The sequence below is a fragment of the Manis javanica genome, chromosome 17, assembly GCF_040802235.1.
Source record: "Manis javanica isolate MJ-LG chromosome 17, MJ_LKY, whole genome shotgun sequence".
NCBI classification, from domain to species: Eukaryota; Metazoa; Chordata; class Mammalia; order Pholidota; family Manidae; genus Manis; species Manis javanica.
This window is the reverse complement of record NC_133172.1, coordinates 52,149,598-52,172,384: the sequence shown is the minus strand read 5'-3', so window position 1 is coordinate 52,172,384 and position 22,787 is coordinate 52,149,598.

The window sequence follows — 22,787 nt, the reverse complement described above, 5'->3', positions numbered from 1 at the left end:
CCAATTCATATTTTAAAAGTAAAACAATAACTCTTAGCAGAAAACATCTTTGTGACACTGAAGTAGGCAAAAAGTTTACAAAAGGACAGAAAAAGCACTAAACAGAAAGGAAATACATATAAATCAAATTGCACTAAAATTAAGAATATCTATTCATCATAAAACACCATTGAGAGTGAAAAGGCAATCAAGAGAGTGGAAGAAAATATTCACAATACATATTTATGACAAAACACTTGTTTCCAGAATCTATAACTCCTACAAATAAATAAGGAAAGATGTCCCAGTGGAAAAAATGGACAAAAGGCTGGAACAAACACTTCAAAAAAATGAGATATCCAAAAGACCAATAAACATAGAAAAAGATACCAGCTTCATTAGTCTCTGGGGACATGGAAACTAAACCCATAATGAGATACAATTAGCACATTAGACTGGCTAAAATGAAAAAGACAGAAAATATAAGTGTTGCAGAGTATGAGGAGCAACCAATGGAAAACAGTTTAGAAGAAAAAGATCTTCCAAACTCTGAGGTTGGTTGCCTTTTTTATTTTCCCCAACTTTTTTGACATGTAATTTATATGCAGTCAAATGCTCAGGTCTTAAGCGTACTCTTCATCCACTTTTACCAAACACGTCTTAAATACTTCAGAAAGTTCCCTCAAGCCCCTTCCCAATCTCCTACCCACAAGAAGCAACCACTGATCTGTTTTTTATCATCAGAGCTTAGTTTTGTCTATTCTAGAATTTCACATAAATTCAGTCATTACAGTTTATAATATTTTGTTTCCAGCCCTTTTCCACTCAGTGTAATAGTTTGTTTATATTGTAGGGGAGGGTGAAATAATCTTTTCCTTCTATCCTTTTAGCTAGGCTCTAGGCTGGGGCTCTGTAACAAAAGACAGATTAGCAACAGAACAAGATATAAATTTACTAGTATGTTTTACATGACATGGGAGCCTTCACAAGGAAGTGAAGACCTGAGAGGCCCGTGAAGCCTGAGCGTTTTTATGCTAGGTTTGATGAGGAACAGAAGGTCATAGGAAAATGTGACGAACGAGTATGAGCTAAAAGTAGTGAACTGGGGGAAACTTGTTCATTCAGCCTCGTTCCATCTTCAGAGATAAGGATGTTCCTTTCCTTCAGCTACAGGGAGGGCCTGTCTCACACGAGGGTCTTATGACCTGCTTCAGAGCCAAGGTCAGAGTCCTTCCTTTACCTGTTATTTCTCAAATCCCTGTAACTTAAAATACTCAATATGTCAAAGTTTGCCCCATTTTGAGGTAGCATGTTCTGAAACTTGTCAATATTCATCCACGTTGTTTCATGTATTTATAGTGTGTTTCTTTTCATTGCTAAGTAGCTTGCCATTGTATGAATAGACCACAGTTTAATTCTCTCTTCTCCTGTTGATGGACACCTGAGTTCTGTTTCCAGTTTGGGGCTACTACGACTAAACCTGCTATGAACATTCAAGGTCAAGACATTTTTGTGAGCATATGTTTTCTTTACTTTGGGGTAAATACCTAGGTGTGGAATGGTGGGGTCATGGGGCAGATCAAGCTTTCTCAACCTCAGCATTATTATCATTTTGAGAATCACTGAGGTAGATGTACGTGTAACTCCTCAAGAAACCTCCAAACAGTTTTCCAAAGTGCTTGCACCATTTTACATACCTACCCACGATGCATAAGAATTCTGGTTGTTCACAGCCTCACCAACTTTTGGTGTTGTAAATCTTGTCCATTTGCTCTACTGATGGGACTTGGTTGCTTTTTATGTGTCATTCTTCATAAATACTAATTAAAAATGAAAAGCCATCAATATTATTCTGTTGTGGGACTATAGACTAGATGAAAGGATATGTGATCTCTTAGACACAATCGCTATGTTCCCTGGGCCTTATAAATATTCAGTAATATTCCAAACAACAGAGCTATGGTGAGCCAGTCTTTACTAAAATAATCACAACTTCAATTAACAGTTTTTGAGTATATAGTATGTTCTCATCACTAAAACTGCCTTTTTCTTTTTCATTTAATCATCTCAAAAACTCCATGAGGTAGATCCATGCATTTTCCCATTTTATAAAGAGAGAAATCAAAAATTAAAATGATTAAGCAATTTGCTGAAGATCATGTCATCAGTAAATAGCAGAGGCAGGGTTTGGACTTAAGTCAGCCTGAGTCCAAGGCCAATCTGTTTGGCAGGGAATTCCAAGAAATGGCCTCCAGTAATTAGAAACAACTTTATAATCCACCTTCATGGCCCAAAATGCTTATAATAGGCCAGTAATTTTGAAAAAATGATATGAGCTTCATTCATTTTGTCCTAAAGCAGGCAGGCAGATTATTACAAAGTTTTCGGAGAAGATGCAAAGCTATGAATGAATGAAATTAGTATCTGAGACTTTAAAAAGTTGAGAGAAAAAGCCCTCCACTAATGTATTTGCAAATTGGATTTAAATGGATTTTTTTATCCAGTGTGAAGGAATTTAATACCAGCTTTTAAGTAGATATATTTTAATGAAAACATACATAGTATCAGAGTGGAAGCTAGCTACAGTTATTCTTTCCATTTCTTGAGTGTTCTTTATATTCAATTGGCATGACAATGAGAATATAAGTAGTATACAAGAATTAAAACAACACACTCCCCAGCCTCTGCTCTGATTATATTTCTTTGTCAAAGCAAACAGAAACTAAACTGCTTCTGTGGTCATCTGTCTCCAACCAACTTGCTGCGTCTCTAATTACATCTTCAGACAGATTCTGTGAGACAACAATGTACAAATCACAGTTCCAAAATCCCTGAAGGAGTTTTCTTGGGTGATGAAAGTATTCTTTATTGATAGAGCATTTAGGTTAGAAAAACTCAAAACTCATCAAATGGTACAATTAAGATTTGACCATTTCGCTAAACACAAATTTTACCTCATTAAAAAAAAAGAGCCATAAACAAATACTGAACTCTAGTTAACCTTATGCATGCTGAAGGGTCTCGGGAGAAAGTGCACCTGACTTTGAAATGCACCACACCTAAGATGGATGGATGGATGGATGGATAGAGGGGTGGAAGGATGATAATGTGAGTATAGCAGAAGGTTCATGATTGTAGAATCGAGGTGGTGGACATGTGGCTATTCACTATGTAATTCTTTCAGCTTTTCTCTGTTGAAATTTTTTTATAATAAAATATTGGGGAAAATGAACAAGGATTCACGAATGTGAATGGCATCTCTTTCCATTAAAAAAAAATAAACACATACATACAAAGAGTATCTAGTATTTCTGATTAACCCGGGAACCAGAGGCCCTGAATGAGCTTCCAGTGAACAGCTCTGAACAGGGGAACAGACGAATGTTCTTATGGCTTAGTCACTTGATCCACCTGTCTGATTTGATGAACACCATTCAGGTTTCATTTTGACCATTACACAATCTTAAATTGTTGCTATTCTTTGTCACATAATGTTCAAGGACTCGCTTCTTGCCTCATGGAATGGACCATTGTTTAAAGGCAGCAAACTAAAGGAACACTGACATTGAAATTCCGGAAGTCAACGAAGGTTATAAACCTGGGAATAGTTCTTCCGATTTCCCTCATGCTGATCTTCGCTAGGTCTTTAAATTGCATTCTGATCAAAATTCTCATACAGCACCCTAAGCAGTTAAAATACAATGTTAAAAAAAGAAAACATAGTAAAAATTTTAAGCAATTTATCTATTCCACTATTGGGCAGAGAGCATCTGCATTGTAGTACCTGTGGGAACATGCTTGAAAACAGCAACCTGGAATCTCTTCCTTCTTACTGTTTAGAAACTAAAGAAAAACTATTAAAAATTCAATTTTTAAGCAAGAGGAAAAAAATAACTAAAGTTGTTGCTTATGGAGTTAGGGATGTTAGCGATACAGTCAAGCAGACATACCCAGGAGGGAGATGGAAAATAATAGGTGGCTGCAGTTCAGGTAAGAAAACTGAACTAAAGTGCCGTCCAACTCTGAATTTTGAAGTACCTATTTTATTATTATTTCTTTAACAATCATTATGATACTTAATTTAGAAATGAAATCAATACCAGAAGTTGTTACAGCATCAGCCCTGGAGACTCTTACCATTAATAGCTCACCTAACGCTGTCCCTCCATGGTATCAATATGGTCTCTCCTCTCGCAGTGGTTAAGTCCGTCAGCTCTGAGAGCCTCATCAAATCATCTGAGTGCCTGGGTTGAAGTCTCCACCTACTAGCTATGTGACCTTGAGCAACAAAGACTTCCAAGGGTCACATTGAGGATTACCAAATGAATATAAAGTACTTAGGACAGGTTCTTGCCAGTATCTGATAGATGTTAGCAGCTCTTGAGAAATGTCAGTTCTTTTCTGGAGGATAAGGTGCTAAATTCAGACCCTCTTTGGAGAGTTCTCTTGCTATTTCTTTTTATGTTCAAAATCCTCAATAGAGCAGACAAGGAAAAGGGAGGGAGACTAAGGAGAAGAAAGGGGAAAAAGAGAAGACAGTTGAGATCAAATTATTTCATATTGGCTACTGAGAAGCTGTCAGATGTATCTACCTGTTTTCTGTCTTTGGTGATTTGGGCAGGTTTCAAAGAGCAGAAAGAAGACTGGCTGTGAAATGAATGAATACCTGAGTCACCATAGATGCATTTCAAAAACATAACATGGAATGATAGAGGCAAATTGCAGAACAGGTTTACATTTATGCAATGTTTAAGAACACATGAAACAATTCTGTTTAATGTTTATTGATACAAACATAGTACAAATGTAAAGACATGGATGAGGAAAATACACACTAAGTTTTGGAGAGTGATAACCTCTGACGAGATATGGGGGATCAGAAAGGGGCACAAAAGGTACATCAATTATATCTGTAATGTTGTGATTCTTTTTACTGAGCTCTGAAGCAATGGCAAAATATTAGCACTTTTAAAATCTAGATAGTACATTCATGACTGTTACATTTATTCTCTTTACTTTTCTGATTATCTCTCTCATTCCTAAATCCATACAAATTCCCATACCCTTTAGAAATCCATCTGTTTAGCCAAATCACATGTATGAATGATTTTCAGGAATGAGTATGCTTCTCAGATTCAATTTGAAAAGTGTATAATAAATATATTAAGAGTAGGTTATATTTTGTGTTATATTTGCATTACCAAAATATATTTCAAATTGTAATATCTGGGTTCAATTACACATGTTATCATATTATTAGGTTTTTCTTATATTACCACATTACATTTTTGGGGTTGTTTGGAAGTTAACAAATTGCTTGTGTATCTAAGATCACTTGTAGGTTTCATCTGTAAATCTGGGGAGAGGAAATCCTGGGGCAAAATGCCTCTAAACCCAAAATCAGTCAAAGGGAAAAATAAAGTTTAAAACCCATTTATTGCTTACAAACTGCAGTCCTGAGCCATTCCTCTCTCCTACTCCAGCAGAAGCAAGCAAGATCTCTCCCTCACCTCTCAGGTTCAGATAAGCCCTACATTGCCCAGGCAATTACCCACTGATATGGAGATGAACTTTCATCCACCCCTGAGGAACTCCTATTGATATGCAAATGCACTGAAGCCATACTTCTCTCCACCCCTGAGGATGCACTAAAGCCAGGTGAGATATTCTGGAAATACTACAATTTTACCCACACACCTCAGGAGCAAACTCCACCTGATTGATGGTGGCTGCCCGGAGTGCTCTGTTGAGACAGTTGTGAAACTACATCTGGGCTCCACTGGAAGAGCAATGATCAGCTTAGGGAGGTGTGTGAAGGTGGTAGAATGGTTCCCTATGTGACGCATTGATATTCCTGGTTCTCCTTCTACGTCTCTCACTGTTCCTTCTTCATCTCCCTTCACCTACCCCTTCTACCTTGATCCTTCCAAGAATTTCCCCACCTTGATTCTCCTCGGTCTTTACTCTTGTTACTCATGCTACAACCATCCCTGATGGATTTCATTCTCATTCACAGCAACTCTACATGCACATGAGTCCCTTCTTTTCTGTTTTTCTGTGAAGCCCTCCCAGTACCATCTGGACCAGGTGAGAAACCTTCCCTTCTCCCCCAAGGCACACATACAGCATTTATCTCTAAGTATTCCAACTACTTGTTTACCCATCTATCTCTGTTGTGGGCTTTGAAAGGGCAGGGCTGGATCTTATTGATCTCTGCACTCCCAGCCTCTGGCACGTAGTAAATAATCAATAAATGTTTGTTGAATAAAAGAATGCTTTGATGAACAGTGTCCTTATTTTGCAGAAAAGGAAACAGACTCAGAAGTTGGGTTGTTTTCAAGGTTATCCTTCCTCTGAAACCTTCCTGTCCTTCCTCCAGCACAGGGATTGATAAACATTTTCTGTAAAAGGGCCAGACAGTAAATATTTTCAGCTCTTGTGGGCTACACGGTCTCTGACACAACCACTCAACTCTGATATTGTAGCTAGAAAACAACCATAGACGTAGCTATTGCAATAAAACTTTATTACAAAAACAGGCAGAGGACTGGATTTGGCCCGTGGGCCATAGGCTGTGGACCTTGCTGTAGAAGATGGCAAATAGATGCTCCTGCACATCTAGTTCCTTCATTGAACACCCTCTGCCTCAACCCAAATTCCAGGACCCTGATTCCAATGTTTCCACAGTCCCTGTTGGAATTACGTCTATAATCCCTCATATCTCTAAGCCAAGTTGTTGGAGAAGTCTCACAAAAGAACTGGCTGAAAAGCCTAGACCAGAGGGGGTAAGAGGAGTTTGCTGACATTGGCTCTTAGACCTGGGGGAATTTAAAGAGCCACCTCCTTCTTGGGCATCCCTTATGAACACTCTTTTAAGATTTTAAAAAGAAAAGAGTCCATTTCTTGGGTGCAGTAGACAAAAGAGAAAGCAGAGCAAATAGCGCCCTCCTATTCCCCAACTCCCTTTCTACATTTACAAATGATTAGTCTGTTTTTCCCTCTTGCAAACTATTTCAAACTTCCTCCACGCATCGCATCTCATATTTCCTACACTACCATCCTCTCACTCACTGTCAGGAGATAACCTCACGTCCTCCTTCACAAAGGCAATAGAAGCCGCCAGAAGTGGAATTCAGAATTCTGCCATTCACCACTAATTTATCTGCATCTACACAGTGTCTCTTACCCTTCCTGTCATAAGGCGGCAGGTGTCTGAGGCTAATGCCTCCTTCCCTTCTGTGTCCCAGGTCTTTCTATTCTCAGAGAAGTTGATCACATCAGTTGTCTCTTAGAATCTGGAATTTCCTTGGCTTTTCTCTGAGCTCCCTTTTCCCAGCTTTATCAGCTTCTATCCAAATCAGGGGATATTACTAAGAATTCTCAAGGTCAGTTCACGTCCTTCCCTTGGGTCACTTCTAGGGGAAAGAGTGATATAGGAATCACACCAAAATCTTCTGTGTTTCTTCTCATTGGATGCTTTTCAGTTTATAGCATGAGGATAGCCTCTTCCCTTGTTTGGCTGTTACTGGAAAAAATTTTAGCTGGTTTGTTTCATTGAGTGATGGGGGTGGGTGGTTGTGGAAGACAAGTGTTGTTTTGTAATCACGAGGAGACCGGCAGCTTCACCCTACCAGCCTTTGGGATAAGGTGGGGTGGGGAAAGAAATGAAATGCGGTGAGCCCAGCAGCCCTAGCAGCCCCCAGCCTCAGCGGCAGGACCTCTAACGGAGCCTGGCGTGGTTTGTGGAGGGAATCTTGCTATCACATTTCTTATTTACTCTTTCTGCTGACCACACTTTTTTCTCTGTAAGGGGCAGGGTCACCCTGAACACAGAAAGGGCTTCTGGTGTGCTTGACTTTAGGGCAGCAAAAGTAGGGGAGGCTCTGGAAGCTGCCCCCCACTCAGCAGCCAGGCTCAGGAAGGAAGCAGCTCAGGCAGAGAAGACAGGCAGCAGGCTGAGCCCCTGGTGCCATAGGACACAGCACGGCAGAAGGAGGCAGGTAGGAGTCAGGGCTTGGGCAATGCGCTTGGGAAGCAACAGTGAAAAGATGTGGAGGGAGGGGGGAGTCCTGCAAATCCAGGGTCTCCCACCACCACACAAGGTCTACAGCTCCCAGTGGGAGAAAACAGAGTCCCCAAGGAGAAATTAAAACATGGTAACTGAGCATTCAAACTTGGAATTAATGAGCAAATCCCATCAAACCTGTGACACCCTGGGCTTTGGCAGAAACCTTTTAAGCACCATTGATTAGCCCCATGCCCTTCATCTTCAGGCTTCACCTCTGTGATGGACTGCCCCCCGCATAGTGCCCTGGCATTTCCATGCACAAAATAATTGGCTGCAGAACACTGTCGGACACCTTTGTATGAAGGAAACTGCAAAAACAAATTCTACTCTACCAACTCAATTTTTTTTGATAGTTTGAATCTGAGAGCATGAATTCTGTTTTTATTTGACTTCTCCATGATATGAAATCGTTCTTTAAACCAAAATAAAATGGAAATAGTTCTCTATACTTAGTAGTTAAATACCATTTGCTTCTAAGAAATTTTTGGATATTTTATGTTCCTCTCTGTAACATTTCTATAAGGGGCATAGAATTCTCTAGACTCTGAAGAAGAAACTGAGGCATAAACAACCCATGGGTATGGAGTTACCAGAGCTGTAAAAACTCAGTAACAGTATCTAAACCTCATTGATATAACTAATATTAATTAGTTAATTAACATTAGAATAGATAAACTGAGTGGGCACTGGGTTTACACATTTAATCCTCACAACAATTGTGTTGTTACTATTATCTCTCTTTCACTGAAGAGAATGTGACCTGAGTGAGTTCAATTAACTTGCACAAAACCACAGGCTGACACATGGTGATGTCAGGACAAGAGACAGTTCATCTGACTGAGAAGCCTCTTCAGTCACAAGGTATATATATTAGTTATCTATTGCTACATAGAAAACTACCCCCAAATTTAGTAATTCAGGGGTGGAGCTTTTGGAATGGTAGAGTAAAACTGAGTGACTTAAAACAACATCTGCTTTCTCGGTTTCTGTGGGTCCAGAATCCTGACATGGCCTCTGGCTCTGGGTGCCTCACAAGGCCATGGTCAAGGTGTCAGCTGGGGCCGCAGTCATCTCAAGGCTTGCCTGGGGAAGGAACCACTTCCCAGGTAACTCCTGAGGTTGTTGGCAGGATTTAGGTCCCTGCTGGCATCTGGCCAGCTGCCGCCCCCAGTTCCTTGCCACCCGGACCCCTCCACAGGGCACAACATGGCCGTTGCTTTATCAGAACAATTAAACAAGAACTAGAGAGAGAGTTTGAGTGAGATGGAAGTCCCAGTCTTTTGCAAATAAGTTTGGCATATTCCAGGCAGTAGAAGCAAAGCTGGGTCTGGCCCACACTCCAGGGGAGGGGACAGCACAAGGCTGTGGAGACCTGGAACTAGGGACCATCAAGAGCCATTTCAGAAGGCGCCTTCTCAGGTAACTGCTCTCTCCTCTTCACTCACAGGGGCAGGTACGATTGCATCATGTGACTGTGAACCCCCCCTTAGCCACAGCTCACTGGAGACGGACCTGAACCAAACCTGGCCAACTAGATTCTCTCTCCCAGGAATTCTGAACTGTAATCCAGAGACCATGGGTGGATTTTGCCAGAGGCGTGAAATGAAATGGTATTAATGAGGGTGTAACTGGTACATGTAACTATAAGGTAGCCATCTTCTGCTGTGCTCAAAGGTAAGTAGAGAGAACCAGATAGGAGGTGGGAGAGGAAAAGAGATCAGCCAGGCTTCCTCCCCTGAATTTGGAGAGGTTCAATAAAAACTATGTTTTGGTCACCTGCAACCAGTGGTGATAGTCATAATATTTAACAACCAGTAAGGCCCAAACACCAACTAATTGGAAGGGAACATAACATAAACATCTGGTGCAGCCCCACAGCTGGACCCTGGGTGACCACCAGCTGTTCAGCACCCCAAAACACACCGCTCTCTCACCCTCACCCTCGGGGAGTTAGGTTGGTGGGGAGTCTGACCCAGGAACCTCGGGATCACTCACATGGTAGTCACAGTGGCCGTCTAGCACAGAACCTCCGTGTGATCACAGATTTCCTCTGTAGCCCCCTGGAGAGTCAGTATCTCTGCCAGGCAACTCACAGATGCGTTTTTGTGATAACGTACAATGCGTTCACTGTGATCTCCAAGCACTGCAGGTATTCGCAAGGATGTAACTAATGTCGGCTGCTCCAAAGACAAGACAGAGACAAAACAAAACAAATAACCAAGAGCCAGTATTTAGGGGAAGGGCCAGGTTTAATTGTATTATTTTTTATGTCAAATCAACTGAGAATCCCAAGCCAGTGAATGTTCATGCAGCCCAGGTCTCCCCTGGTGCTAGGGGTGACACAGCATCCCTCTCTAGTCTGGGGGGAATTTCCACCCAGGCTCCCAATCTCCTGCACCATTTTCCGTCTCCACTAGGAATAAACCTCAGTGAGTGCCATCTGAAAGCCAGTGAGGAACTGATCACTGAAGGAAGTTTCCCCCTGAACATTAAACACAAATCTGGTTTCCTTTCGAGATCTCCACAGAGTAAAACCTTTGCATGGGAGCTATGCAGAAAGACTGTTTTTTTCCACCTTAGATATTGCGGATAATTGTTCTGCTTCCTTGTTAAAGGAAATATGAGGTAAATCGTTACAACTTGCAACAAAGAGAGATTTATGCCCCCATCTCATAATTGAGCATGATACACACATTTCCTCTCTAGTAAGGTCTAACATGATGCACAGTAGTAGAGTTCGATATTCATAATTATTAAGTCTTAATTCACAATACAAATTTTCTTTGAATCAGGAATTTTTCCCTAGAAGAGATTTTGGTTAAGGTATACAGCATATGTTACTTTTATAATTAAAGGAAGGAGGAAAAAAATATATATGTAATTGTAATTTTTCTTTAATCAAAGGTTTAGATGAATTCATTGCAAAATCCTATCCTTGCTTACCAATCAGACATGCAGTAGCAGCATGATTGTATGTAGAGATGTGTGGAGATCAAATTCATCATTATGAATAAGAATGCCTAACATTATTGAGTACTCACCATGTGCCAGACACCATACTCTCTACATACATTATCCCAGTTTATCCTCACAACTCTCCCAGTAACTATTATTATCACCCCCATTTTATAGAGGAGGAAACTGAGTCTTAGAGAGGTTCAGAAGCTTGACAAAGGTGCACACTTAGTAAGCAGTAGAACAGGGAATTGGAATGAGGTCTGTTTTACACCAGTGCTTACTCTGAACCCCCATATACTATTCCTGAACTTCAATCTCTAGAAATAGCACGCTGCCTTAAGTATTCAGTAATAGAGTTAGTAACCTTCCAAATAGTCTCACCCAGCATTACTTCCTTCTTCAGTTAGCCAATGTAAAACCTTAAGATGTGTATCAGTTAGCTACTGCTGCATAGTACACTCGTGTACTCATAGTAACTGTTAAGCAACATTAAGCAATCAGTACTTGTTATTACTGCTCACGGATCTATATGGCTCATCTGAGCAGTTCTTCTGGTCCCAGCTGAACCTACTCACATGCCTGAGGTCAGCTGTGGGGCAGGTAGAGAGTCCTGTTGATCATAGCTGGGCTTTCACATGATGGGGGTGGGAGGGCTATGGGCTGTAGGCTGGTGTGATGGCCTCAGCTAGGATAGCTGGGCTCTGCTCTGTGTGGTTCTCATCGTCCAGCAAGCTAGCCCAGGTTTTTTCACATGGTAGAGGCAAGGCTTCAAAAGCAAGCAAGAGACGGCAGAAGAGTACTAGGCCCCTGGAGGCCCAGGCTTGAAATTAACAGATGCCACATTTTACTGGCCCAAGTGAGACACAAGGCTAGCCTGGAATCAGAGAGGGCAGGGACTAGAAAATCTCATGGCAAAGGGTGTGGATATAGGGAGTCATTAACTGGGGCCATTGATGTAATCAGTCTTCCACAATGAGTAGCTATGAAAACAGTAAATCTCCTATTGTGACACCAGTAGCAATGCAGAGTATGTGTGGACTCTGTCACGACTGCTCTGTTACAGTCATTGCTTCGATGAGAGGAAACTGAGGCTTAAAGAGATGAAGAAACTTGCTCACAGTCCAATGCTTCTGCGCAAAGGACCTGGTCTTAGCTTTCGCTGGCTCAGTCCAACCAACTGTATCCTGAGCATGTGCTCTGGTGGCTTCTTTCAAAAAGTACAAAGGCCGATCTATACCCACCTGTTCCCAAGCATGTATTCAAAGGGCTTAGTGCTTTGCCTTTTCATCCCCCCACTGGGGGGCCCCATGAATTTGACAGCACCCCAGAGTCCGTGGCTCTCAACGAACACCTTCTCGGTCTATTGCTTTTGCAGCTTTTACTCTCATTTCAAAGTGTGCATGGTGTCCTGGAGGTATAACAGCCGGTCTAGAATGATAAACAAGCCCAGCTATTGGTTTTCATGTCTCCTGAGTACGGATGTGAGGTTAAGAACAGGGGCTAAGGCCCAGGCACCTCTCTCTACCTCTGTTTCTTCATTTGCAAATCATAAATATTTAACCTCACCTTGTGTCTTAGAATATCTGGGAGGATCCGAGGAGGCAGTGGTTGTGAGCAAGCTTTACAAAGATAAAAGGTGAGACCTGGGGCTAAAAGGCAGAGCAGAAGACGCAAGGAAGCAGAATGGGATAGGAAACTAGAGTAGGACCCTGGAGAAGAGAAAGGGTAAAGTTCTCTGCCCAGAACCTGCCCACACAGGCACAGATTTAGGCTGCATACGCTCTTCCCCAGACCCTTGGATGAAAAATAAACCCCTCACTCACAAGTAATATGTTGGCTACACTGCCGCCTGCTGACCATCATGTGTAACAGCACAGACACAATAGCCAGTGAAAACAATGGACTTGGGTTTCAGAGCCCTCAAGACCACAGGTGTACCAGGGCATCTCTGAGGACTTTCTGCCTACCCAGACCCACGGCTGCTTACTAGACCTCATTCAGAATCCCCTCCCCTGCACTTTTCTTTTTTTGCCAGGGATCCAGAGAATCTGCCTCTGTTCCCTTCCCTTAGGTACTGGCACCATCCACTCTCGAAGCTATGGCTATACCATGGCACCCAGTCTTCCCAGCTTCACTGTTCTTTGCAGAGACAAAGCCCAAGGGTCATATTTCCGTCCAGAGCTGTGTTACTAATCATGGGGAAATGGCACAGTGCAGGGATGGGAAGGGAAACAATATAGCAAAAATTTCAACCCTGGTACAAAAGTTGAAATGACTTACCCAGAGTCAGTAAGCAAGAGAGGTGGGATTTGAACATAGGCTCTCTGGCTCCAACACCCACCTGCCTAACCACTAGGAAATACTGCCTCTCACTGTAAGTAGTGAGATTGATCTTTGTGGTTTATAGACTCTGGGAATTACTTTGGGTTTTAATCCCCACTCGACCTCTGTGTCATTTGCTATGTGTGTGAAGTTGAATACTATACTTAAATTCTTGAAGCTTCAGTCTCCTCTTCTTTAAAATAGAAGAACTGAAAATTATGACAAATATTAAATAAAGTGATGCATATAAAGCACATCACATGGAGCCTGGCAACATTAGGTACTCAATAAACAATAACTACCCTTTTACTTACATATTTTTTCAATGGTCCTGAATCCAGTTGTTGTTTGTAGAAACCTGATTGTTTACCCCTGGCTCTGCCATCAACTCATCATATGACTGAAACCCATTTGGCTCATTGCAGAAGCCTCTTCCCCATTCTCCATGATTCTCTGCTACCACCTCCCATAGACTGTTTTCCTTAGACAAGTAGAATAGTCCTCTAAAAATAATATCAAATCTATTGATTCCTTGCTTAAAGCTTCCCAGTGGTTTCCCATTGCACAAAGAACAAAATCTAAAACACTTGCCATGACTTGCAAAACAGAACATGATATGACCACTGCCCACATCTCCCTCCTTATGCCTCACCTCCCCTGTTCCCTGTGATAAGTCACACTGGCCTTCTTTCTGTTCTAATGACTTATTCTCTCCTTGTGGTATTTGCCAGAGAAGCAGCCAGAAAATTCTTCACTTTGAACTTTGCAATTCCTTCTTGTCACTGAGGTCCCAATTCAAATATTCATTATAGAGGCATATTCCCTTAATCTCATGTCCATCTTCTCTCTCAATCACTGTGTTTTTATCTGCTTGCCAGCACTCACTATCATCAGAAACTGTCTCACTTGTTTATTTATTGGACTGGTTTTCTCTCTGTCATTTCATCACAATGTAAATTACATAAGAGCAAAGGGTGTCATTAGCAGGGCTTTTTCTGTTTTGTTTACTACTGTGGTCCTGTAATAACATGAGCTCAGGGCCTGGCATTAGTAGATCTGTAAGACAGAGAGGTTGAATGAATAACTACATGAAGGAATTCGGTTAGCCCAAGACATTTATGAAACATGGTCATTTGGATTCGGTGATATCAGAAGTTCTTTCCAGATCTAAAATTCTAGAACCTCGGGGCTTCTTGGGGTCCTAAGCCAGTATAGAGGAGATAAAGGTCTGGACTGTGGAATTCTAGGAGATGTTATTGATAATTATTGTTTGCCTAATCATGGGAACAGGCTTTAATCAACTTCCATGTAAACTCAGAAAGACACATTTTGTCCAAATGTCCCCCAAACTTCTCTCACTAGTATTTTAAGACTCTCTTAGCATTAGCCTTCTTATCTCTTCTACACCTCCATGACCACATCCCTGACAAGCAAAAGGGCACTACCAGCAAAGATGGTGGTTGACACTGGCTGGTGTGCCCTTTGCCTCTGGTCCAGAGATGTTTGTTGACTCTTAAGGTTCTCATTTTATAAGTATTTTTTTTCTCTTGAAAATGTTCCATCATGTGCCACCCAGGAACAATGAAAACCCTTTCTAGATGGACCTGAACTTTATTTATCTTAACACTAAGACTAACACATCATTCTCTAGTTAATTTTCTAATTAATTAATTCAACAAATATGTATTCAGCTCCTATCATGTACAGTCAAAAGATCAAAAGAGATGCCAATACCTATTCCTACTGTGTATCAAGTGATCAAATGCCAAAATTATGTAAGTGCTCCTTGTGAGCTATGATAAAGATGATGGCAAACATTCTCAGGAATCCTCTATAGTAGGTAAGAGAATGCAGTTTGAGAGCAGAGCAATACTTGCTGATGGAGAACAAAGGGCAAGAAATACTAGCCCGCAACCCAAGTCCGGTTCGGAATAGCTTTCCACACTTAACCTCTTTGAAACTCCCCTCTTCTGACTCTGCTTGCTTGTGGAGTTTAATTAGCATGTTTGATTAGAAGTTGGGGAATCATGGGGAGCTGAGGCTGTTGTTTTTACACAGGGGAAACAGTCTACCTTAAAATCCTGATGTCACCATGTATTGGTCCCCAATGCACACATTAATTTGTGCTCACCTCTGGGGAAAGTAGGGAGGACTTTGCAAAACAGAAAAGGAGAACAAAAAGAGACAGGTGAGGCCTCGGGCGATGCACAAAGCTGCGGAACAGGCAGTCGGGTCAGGGAGAAGATTGTATCAGCTTCATAGCAGATGAGCCTCATCTTATTTTTCTTTGCTCCTCTGACCAGGTACTCCATAAATGTCAGACAAGGGATGAACCGAGGTAAATGTGTTATTATGAAAAAGAAGGGAGCCATCTGCTTCATGGCAGATGTCTGGACTGTACAATATTGCAATGCCCAGGTGACCTTGGGGAAGCTTGCACTGGTATGATATCAGCCATTTATGCAGATAGTGTAAGTCCTCTGATGTGAGCTCTGGAGTGTATTACTGTGGACTGCAAATAGAAATGCGCTTGGAACACGTGGCTTCTTCCTGCTCTTTTGAGTTGGCCATGCCCTCTGGCTGGATTTGCTCTAAGCCAACACAAAGGCATGTGGAAGGTATGTTTGCTGCAGGGGGGCTACTGTGCTTAGCAATCCCTCAAAACGTAGGAGAAGCATTTCTCCAGTGGCAGGGTGTTTGGGGTTCAGAGGTATGTGGTTTGGCCGTCAGCAAGACCTGGTTGCCAGTGCTGGCCAGTCACACACACTGAACACCATGTACACTTGTGTTTGGTTTCGATCCTGCACAGCTCTGGGCCCCGGGGTGAGTATTGTAATCTGGGTCTTCTGTGAAAAAGTAAATACTATACTGTGGAATTGATCTGCGTTATGCAGCTTCCCTACCCACACACTTAATGAGAAAATTTTATTAAAAAATCTTTGAACTCAGAGAGGTCTAGAAATTTCAACTCCACATCTATGTAACTGTGTGACTGAAGCAAGTTATAAAATCTCCTTGAGAATCCACTTATTTGTCTGAAAATGGAGATAAGAATGGTGTCTAGCTCTTAGGAATGGGTTTTTCACAAGGATTAAGAGAGATAATATATGCCAAGTGCTCAGGACAGTGGCTGACTGCTAGCCAGGGCTGTTTTCCTTGCATATGATTCTGCATTGATACATCCAGTCCTATAACCAGAGAATATTTTTCAGGATGGGAAAGAGGAGAAGCTGACAATGAAACTGCATCTTCTGGTGGCTGATTCAAGAGGTTTTTAGGATGTTTTCCCCCTGTATACCAAGTCAATTTAGTGGACAGAAGTCAGCAGTATGGACAGCTCTACCAACAGGAAATGGGGCAGACAGTGCTGGCTTTGCAATTGGACCATCTACATTGTGCTCTTAAAATTGTGGGTCTATGCAAAACCAATAGAAACTTGTGAGCAGCATTTTAAAAAGGAGAAAAGAATGGAAAACGTGCGTAGTGTATTTATTTGCACAGCAGTATTGTTTCATGCACCTCGTGTGTGTGTTTGTGTGTGCTGAGATTAAAGAAAAAAGTATATACGTCAAAAGTTGGAAAACCACTGATCTATTAGATCACTTTTCTCTAGAAAAATCTATTCTCAAACTATTTCTGGCTTGACTGACTATTTGTGTCTCCCTTTGATTGCAGTTACACATTCTCCCAGTCTAACCATGGTGAATAAAACAGTCTCAATGGCCCAGCAACTTACCTCTCTGGGAACCTTAGGCTAGCACTCCAAATACTAAAAATATTGAGTCAAAAATTCAGTTAGGCATCTGGGATTTGATCTACTTGATGCTAAATAATCAACTGAACAATTTTCCCCCACAAGGCTGATACATTGGAGAGTACTACCTAAACGTTGGTCCATTCTTAGGCATCAAATACTGCCATTATTTTCCAATTTTATTGTTTAGGGTAAAACTCATTTTCTTCCTAACCCACAATTAACCCACTAATTAGCAAGAGACCTAAGTTTTTCTCCCCCCAGATCTGAAATGGCAATATGTTTGGATATGTGTTGCCCTTTGACCACCCAGCATCCACTTCCCTTTCTAAAAGCACCTCTGTTTCCTTTTGAGAATTCACCTCTTTGGAATACAATAACCTGGGTCTTGCCCTTTGTCCTCAGGTTGTGTCCAGGTAACCAAGGCCTGCCACAGTCAGACACTCCCTTTCTGGGTGTTAATTATAATCGGAGGAGAGACTGACCCTTGTGGGGTTCCCTCCCGACCAGCTTGAGGTCCTAGCCACACCAGTGCCTCCTGCATCACTGAATTCCAGATTGGTCTTATTTCTACCCAATTCCCAGCCTGGTTCTTCAGCCTCCAAAAATTTCTGTGAGATCTCAGCTCCTCCCAAAGAATTCCCCTTGGCTTAAATTATCTTGAACCAGTTTCTGTTGCTTCCCACTAAGAGTGATATTCAAGATTTTTAACAACCAAACCACCTAACAGAGACACTGAACAACAAAGCAGCCCTCAGCCATGAATTTGTACATCTGTTCTGGTGTGTCCTAGATCAGGCCAGTTCACAGTCAAGAGCACAGCCAAAACCCAGGGCAAAATATCCCGGCATTCATGATCCACAGAAATAATCTCACCTAAGACGGATCACAGGCATGGGAACCTCTGCCTAGCTCAGAGTAGGGATCTAATGAGTGTCAAGTCAATGATTGAATTGATGAATTAACAGCCTCCCAGAAGAAGATGTAGGAGAACAGTGAACCTGACCTATTATCTGTGTATAATCCAGAGCTAGGCATGTGCTTTTCTTTCCTCACAGAAGGATTTAGGCTTAATGCATTCAACTCACAGATGCAAGATAAATGTAGTTAACACACAAGTAAATGCTTGTAAAACTATAATGGCTATTGAACTTACCATACCTTCTATTTAGAGCAAGTAATAATGGTTTTTAGATTAACTATGCTGTGATAAAGTTTCCTTATATAAAATAAATTTAAGCCAAAATATGGGTTGAATGTTTTAAATTGTGTAAATAGGAGCACAAGTGGTACAAAGACGTGGTACGAAATGTAAGAATCATCATGGCGATGTAAGAACAGCTGCCACTGAGGAAACACCGTGTTACACCTGGTGAGTAAACCTGAATTTAAGATCTGGACTTGAATCTTGGTTTCTTCTTAGCCTCTCTAAGCAGAGCAGCCCCTAGTCCCTCTATTTCAGTCTCCGAATACACTTAACAGAGAATGACGATGCTGGTCATACTCATGTATTTGTTACCAAAGTTGGCACCTAAGCAGAGCCACAAAGTGGTGTAGAAATCCCAAATAGGACAGCAAATCAAGATCCCAAGTCCCTTTCACACGGACCACTGAGCACCCATTCACGCTGATGCATTTTAGACAGCTTTGCCTTGGGCTGGATCTAGTTCAGTGACCCAGACGTAAAAGACTGCCTGTCCCAGTTCTAGGTCTCTGAGTTGTGTTGTCCTGTCCCTCCGCTCCTACTGTTTACATCAAAGTGGGCTCCAAAAGACCAGATAGTTTTCCTATAATACATCTCCATGAATCCACACTGATATAAACAAATAAATAAGTAATTGGAGGACACTAGCTGAATGCAGAAGAATTTCAAATAATTTATATAGCTGCTCCACCTCCTTGAGTTGCCTGTACAAGGGACCGAGTACCAGGTCAGTGAGGAGGGTGCTGGGGACACCCAGGTGCTAGTTTCTTGAGCTCACACTTGTCTAAACTCCTGTACAGATGATGATTACATGTGAGTCCTCAGGGTTCCTTGCCTAACTCCCTGGCTTGAACGTCATTAGTTACGGAGCAATTTATTCATGTATTCATTCATTCCATGTTTATCCACTGAGGGCCTAGGCTGTGCCAGGCACTGAAGCAGAGTACAAGACTCTGTGGAGTTATTTACAGGTGGGAAATATCCCCAGTAGGTCTAGTTTGCTGTGGTTCAGTCCAGAGACCTAGGAGAGGACGAGAGGACCCTTCCATCTTTGGGTCTGATGATCCCGGGTGTTGCTGAAACTGCTGGGATGGCCAGCGAAAGCCTCAGAGTGACTAACAAGACAGACCAGTGGCCCATGCATCTCACACGCTGGCCGGCCACAGTGTTCAGCCCCTGAATGAGGCTGGGGAGATCACCCTATGATGCTCCCTGTGGGATCTCCAGGAAGCTTTGCTACGGTCCAGTTGGCATTTTCCATAAAGATCTCTTAAATCCAGGCCTTCCTTCTACAGCTAAGACTCTGGGACCCCTACGCCTGCCAAACAGGGGCAAGAGATGTCAAAGTCACACCGAGGGCTGGAACCAGCCCAAAACGCCTGTTTGGTGCTGGCAGAATCAGCCAGCCCACCTGATGTCTGCTTTCCCACAGGAGCCGCTGCAGGGGCTGTCCTGGAGGGGGGCAAAGTGCTGGGGAACAGGGGCAAGTTCAAGAGCAGCTGCATGCGGGGCATGGCAGGGCGAGGCTGCGGTGGGGCTAACCAATTTACTGCTATTGATTTTCAGATCAAAAGGTTCAGTTTACAATTCAAAAGGTGCTTCAGGCTCCCTCCTGCTAGGTCTGCAGCCTCTCCCAGACACCCCACAAATCCTCCTTGGTCTGGATTAGCCTGGATGCCTCTAGGTTGGAAAGGGTGTGGAGGGGGCAGGGATCTGAGGGGTGATCTGGGCCACATGCATCAGCTTGGCTGGGAAGGTGCTCTGAGGTCCTGGGCCATGAGGCCACGCAGCTCAGTGAGGAGAGGGTGGGATCCTGGGCACGCCTGCTTGGTTTATAACCTTTTATAAGTCCCTTTAGCTTTTTGGGGTTTTTTTTCCTCAACTATCCAATAGGAATATGAGCCACCTTAGCCTTGTGATTAGGGAGCAGGGGCTTCAGAATCAAACAGAACTGGATTCAAACCCCAATGTTGTCCTCTGTGACTGTGGAGGAGTCAGTTCCCCTCTCTGAGCTTCCATTTCTTCATCTGAAAAATGGGCTTCCAGCAGCTCTGGCCTCTCAGGTCATTGTGTGAATGAAGCAGGATGTGCGTGTAAAAGTGCTCAGCATTTCCGTGTATACGGCAAGAGCCATAAACACTCTATCACTACGCAGAGAGTTTTGGTAAGAATAAAGTAGAACCTTGTGTGCAAAAGCACTTTGGAAAGTACAGAGCACAAAAAACGGGGAAAAAACTAAAGGCTTCTGAGAATCACACTGCGACATTAATACTCCCCACCTCAGCCCACCGTCACCCCCCATACTTATTCTGTGCCAGCTCCCAAGCAGGCGAGAGCCATGCAGGTGACACTGCCTGTCTGCGGAGCCTGCCGGCCGAGGCAAGGGACTGCTGGGTGCTTATCCCAACAACCATCCTCACCTTCCTCCTCTATAACAGGATGCCAATTGCACTTGGACAGCAATATCTCCCAGACTCCCTTGAGCCTAGGTATGACCAGGTAACGAAGTTCTGACCAATATGGTGTAAATGGAGGTATTGTATGGGATTTTTGGGAAGACTTTTATAAAAGGAAAACACCACACCCCACTTTTATTTCCCTCTGTGACCTGGTCTAGATAGCAATGGCTGGTACACTGGTAGACATTTTAGACCATGAGGTGACTTAAGGATGGCTATGCACTGGAGCGGCAGAGAGGTGGGAGTCAGCCTGATGGCACCGTGGTGCCCCCATTATCAGGCCCAAACCACCACACTCTGGATTTTTTCTGCATAAGAAAAAAATCTCCTGTAAAATCTGCAATTTTTTTCAGCTTTTAGATGATGGAAAGGAGTCATTCTAGCCTGAACTGTTCAAAACTCCGTTCGAGGGCCTAGTATCTGCGTAGGTTATTCCCACCCTGAACCCTGACCTGAGACTCCAATGGCTTTCAAATCAGCAGGAAGCAACTTTGGGACCTGTTCATCACCCTTCTAGGTAGATCCTGACTAAGGGTCCACCTGTGCCTTGGAGGTAAGCGATAGCATGAGCTTCTCCAGCAAGGCTTCCATGGTCCTTGAAGTCCCCAGGTAGAAGATTACTCTCTCCTGCCCCAGACGGAGGAACCAAGGAGGGCTTCATGGAGGAGCAGTTAGGCTAGGTCCCAAAGGATAAGTATAATTTCAACTAGCCAAAAAGAAGGGATGCTAGAAAAAGGAGGGTGTGAGCACAAGTATGGGCAAATAATGAATCTTTGGAAAATGACAGACTAGTGTAGGTTACAGACAGAAGTTATATCAGATTATCTGGGCTTGGTTGTGTAGAATTGGCTCTCTAAGAACCTCAGTAAGGGATGGCTGTTTTTTTTAACCGTCTCAAGTCATAATCTTTAAGAATTTCAATCACAATTTCATAAAAATATATAAATTATATATAATATCTAATATACAGATTAGATATAATGTATGTACATGTAGGCTTTTGTAAAGATTGATACAGCTAAAAAGAGCTAACGCTGATGGAACATCTAAAACATTCTGGGTGTTCTTTATGCGTTACTTAATTTGATCCCCAGGACAACCCTTCCTTATTCTGCAGATGAGAACTACAGTTACTTGCCCAAGGTCTCGCACTTAGCACATGGCAAGGCCAAGATTTACTTGGTCTGTTTATTGCCAAAGTCCACTTTCTAACCACCAAGCTCCACTCTTTCCAAAATGATTCACACCAAAATGTCAACATTGATTACTTTTAAGGTGGAATGATCATAGGTAACTTTTCATTTTCTGTTTTGTCCTTGTCCCTATCTTCCTAATTTTCTACAGGCAAAGTAATTGTTCTTATATTTAAGTTGTAAAATATAATGCATTTAAACATAAATATGTGCATAAAACATAAATTTGCACGTAAAGTAGGATGTCTTGCATACAACATAAATTGGAGCATGAACACCGACGTAACCACCACCCATACTGGGACCTCAGAAGCCCCACCTGTGTCCTTTTCAATCATAGCCTCCTCCTTCCCCACTAATGATAGCCATCCTCCTCACTGTCTTGTTCATATCCTTGCTTTTCCTTAAAATCACCACGTGATCATGTATCTCTAAATAACATAGTTTAATTCTGTTTTTCTTGAATTTTATATAGAAGAAATAACAGTCTGTATTCTGTCATACCTGGCTCCTTTCACATAATATTCTCTCTCTTTATAATATGCTATTTTAAAACATATATTATTAAGATCGTCTTCATAATCTAAAATAAAAATGTGCTATAAAACATTTTAATCCTGGAATCACACAAGTTCTTCCAAAGCCTGACTTCCCAGTGATGCCTTTTAAGCCAGACTGTGTCAACTTAAAAAGTAGGATGTATTTTCTTTAAAAGCCACTCCAGGAAAAAGAGGGATCAGGGTCCATAGCTGGTCCCATTTTTCTGTTCTTGCTGCTTTTAGGCTCACAGATGCCCTCCCACCAGGCCAGCTCGGCCAGCTGCCTCTAGCTGGATTATCCAATTCACTGC